The 3,799-nt window shown below is 36.4% G+C and overlaps 1 long non-coding RNA gene across 1 annotated transcript; it reads right to left on the bottom strand.

The window, feature by feature from the left end:
- Positions 1–483: 483 nt before the first annotated feature.
- On the bottom strand, positions 484–2,281 carry LOC107576091 (uncharacterized). The gene is made up of 3 exons (XR_001607988.1): positions 2,102–2,281; positions 1,007–1,148; positions 484–554 (listed from the first exon to the last, which is right to left on the bottom strand). It is a non-coding gene; the product is annotated as an uncharacterized lncRNA (long non-coding RNA).
- Positions 2,282–3,799: the final 1,518 nt, after the last annotated feature.

Here is a 3,799-nt window from a genome sequence, read left to right on the forward strand (position 1 = left end):
TCCCTGACAATTTTCAAGCGACAGCTGAAAACTCATCTCTTTAAAAGCTACTTGACTTCATCTTTAAAAAAAAAACAAACAAAAAAAAACTTTCTCTTTATTTATTCCTTCCCTTTTCTAGCTTGTACTTATTTGAACAATGCCTAAAACTTGGTATTTCAAGCACTTCCTGTGTCTGTTTGCCTCTTTAAGAAGAATCGCTTTATATATTCCCCAATTGTAAGTCGCTTTGGATAAACGCTTCGGCTAAATGACTAAATGTAAATGTAAATGTACGTCTGATATAATACACTGTATTTTTATGTATCATCATCTTCTATTCTTAACTGTTTTCATTCATTTTAAATCAATTTTTAAATCATTTTAAAATGTAATTCTTTGCTTTCATTGTTGTGATAATTTTTATGATTATTTTAATTCCTTTTCTGTAAAGCACTTTGAATTACCATTGTGTATGAAATGTGCTATATAATAAATAAACTTGCCTTGCCTTCCTGAATGGAAACATGATTGCCCATCCTCTTGCAGATGATTTAATCCTGGTTCGCCAGATTCTATATGTTTGTATTGTAGAAAAATAGCATGAGTGGATTTTTTTTGACCCCATAGATAACTAACAAGGGTGATTATAGTGCTGTGCAAATCAAACAGAGTTATTTTCTTGGGTTCTTAAATAAAAATAAGAACACATGCTTCTTTGGGAAACTCGAAACCTTTCACTTATTAACATTCACACAAACTGTAAGGGCAACCATCATTCTGCGTTCTCTGCTCAAGTCTCTCCCTCCTCTGCTGCTGTCTTACTGTATGAGGGAAGAAGGTCGCTTTACCCGAGAAAAGAAATATGGGGCGATATAGCCAGGGGTGCACATCATTTTTTCAGTCTGGTTCTTGTGAGAGCACCTGGAGATTTAGTTTGGTACTCACACTGGTAGATTCTACATTCAAACATATTTATGTTTACTGATATTTATGTATCAGTATTTAGAGAAATGCTCAAACATACCTCCATGCACCACTGCGTGTCTTGTGTGGTCCTCCAAGTGAAGTGTAATGAGTAATTTTCTTTACTGGTGAAACTGCAGCAGGGACCCCTCGTCCCGGCAGAACTGCTCTGCATCAGGCTCGGACCGAAAATGCGTAGAATGCTGTAAAACATGACAAACAAACATTATGTGATCTTAATTATATATGCATATAAACATAAATATAACAATGAGAAAATGCTTTGGTGTATAATGTGTATAATAATAATCAAAGCCTCTTCTTTTGAGCTAAATCATCATAAGTAGCTGTTCAGTTAATTTCTGCACGACTGTCTGCAGAAATAATTATTTTATTTAACGAGCTTATTACTGACATAAAGGTGATGTTATGCTAAATTAAAGAAAAATAGTGACAGTTTCCTTCTACAAAAGGCCTAATTTTAATGAGGCTGGTGCCACCTATTGGACACTTAATTTGTTGCATCAATGTATACATATACAGTATATATATATATATATATATTCCTTTGAAGTATTTAATGTGCACATGATCTCAATCGCACATTCATTCTAGCATAAAACACGATAAATAGGACTCTAAATGCAACTGTTTGAATATTATGAGGAAATATTTCACTTTGCTTTATCAGATAATTGATTTAAAGTAAAGTAGTATATAAATTTGAAGCAATTTATATCTGCTGGATTTATATATGTCCTTATCTTTATACTGTGGCATTGTTGCTTTATATTGTTCAGCTAATACTGTTTTCTGTCTTGTAAGTGTTCATATATTCATTATTGCTGTTATTGTTCATTTATAGAACCACACTCATACTGATGTATGATTCAAATGGGAGCAGTAAAGGAGTTTATTGTGGACATGGACAGAGTGATTTATTGTTCTGGCTGGACAATCTGTAGCGGTTGCCACATAGAGTAAGAACTGCATCGTAAACTTCTATACATGCCTAGCTCTTAAAAGTGTAATGTATGAAAATATTTATTCAGATATCAATGAATAATTAGGCAAAGTGTGAACTAGAGATATTGGAGTTGAGCTGTTTCAAGGGTTAAAATGGCATAAATGAATATCTTCTCTTCATGTTTCTCACCTGCAGTGAAGGATCAGTTTCAGAGCAGATCTTCATCTCTTCTTTCTCTCTCGCATATCCCTCTCTCCACTGCACTCGTCTTCTCTTCAGCTCTTCTTCATGCTGTTCTTCAAGCAGTTTCAGTTTCTCTTCAAGAGTCTTCTGTTGATCTTCTCTCGTGTTTCTTTCTTCTTTCAGTCTCTTCTCTGAATCCTCTAGTTGTTCTCGTCTCTCTCTCTTTCTATTCTCTCTTTCTCTCTGACTAATCCCTCCATTTCGCTCTTCAGTCTCGGAATCTGTTCATCACAAATCTGTTTCTCTCTCTCTTCTTTTTCTCTTTGTATTTCTTCTAGTGTCGGTTTCTTCCACTCCTCTCGTTCTCTCTTCATGTTCTCATGCATCTTTTCCTCACTCTCTTCTCTCTCTTAAATTACTCTTTAATGAGGGAGAACTATATTAAACTCCTCTTCTCTTTCTCTCTTTATCATGATTCTTTATTTCTTCCTCCATTATCATTTTCATTCTCTTTTTCATGTTTCTTTATCAGTTCTTCTCTTTCTCTCTTCAGTTTCTCCATCATCATCTGGTTTCTTCTACTTCATGCTTTCTCTTTCATTAGTGTTTTATATTTTTCATCTCTCTCATTAAATTCATCTTCTCTTTTCTTTCCTCTATTTCATGGCTGAATGTCTCTCGTTCTCGTCTCGTATCTCTCTCTGATGTTTCTCTTTTTCTATTATTTCTCTTTTGAATTCCTCTTCTCTTCTCTTTCTCTCTGTCTTGATTCTGTCGTTCTTCTTCCATCATCATCTTCATTCTCTCTTTCTCTTCCTTATGTTTCTTCATCTCTCCTTCTCTTTCATCAGAGGAGATCCAGGTTTACCCAAACACTGTTCGATGGTCTTCTTCTTCAGGAAATCTCCTCTGGTGAAGAGCACCATCGTGAACTTTAATGAGTTTTCACTGAATGTCTGATGTGATTCACTAGGAGCTGCATGTTTAATATGGATCAGGAAATGTGAGATTTTAATTTTCGAAACTAAATTATTTTGTAGCATGTTTCACATTTATTTTCAAACTCAAATTATTCAGATTGTTAAAATTACAGCAAAACGTTCAGATTCACTGCTCCAGAGGATTGTAGTAGTTCAGTGATTGGCCGAAAATGATCAGTTTGACTTTTGTAATAATTTTAATTTCCTGTGAAACACTGAAGCTTGACCCCTGACCTTATTTCTGTCAGGACCACTATCGTCAAAATGATAGATACTTAGCATAAAGTTTGGTTTGGCGGTATGGTTCTGTTCTGGGCAAAAAACCTCCCTGCCCATCCATGCAGCCTGTCATGAATGAGCAGGGAGAGCAGCAATAATAACCCCCCAGGGTTAACAGAACAGAACAAGGCAGATATCATTAATGTACTCAATGATATTTAAGTGATGGCATTCTGAAAGAAGCATATCCTTCTGGAATAACAGAGACTGGGGCAGCAGCAACTTACAGGAGAAGGCAGCGAAGGGGTGCTCTTCTTTATAAGCAGCTGAGCAGCAAGCCCCTTACCGGAGGAGAGTAGCAGCAAAGGGGTGCTCTTCTTTATAAGCAGCTGAGCAGCAAGCCCCTTACCGGAGGAGAGTAGCAGCGAAGGGGTGCTCTTCTTTATAAGCAGCAAAGAGCAGCAGCAAGCCCCTTACCGGAGGAGAGTAGCAGCAAAGGGGTGCT

This window comes from Sinocyclocheilus grahami, unplaced genomic scaffold (genome assembly GCF_001515645.1).
Source record: "Sinocyclocheilus grahami isolate Dianchi unplaced genomic scaffold, SAMN03320097.WGS_v1.1 scaffold3200.1, whole genome shotgun sequence".
NCBI lineage: Eukaryota > Metazoa > Chordata > Actinopteri > Cypriniformes > Cyprinidae > Sinocyclocheilus > Sinocyclocheilus grahami.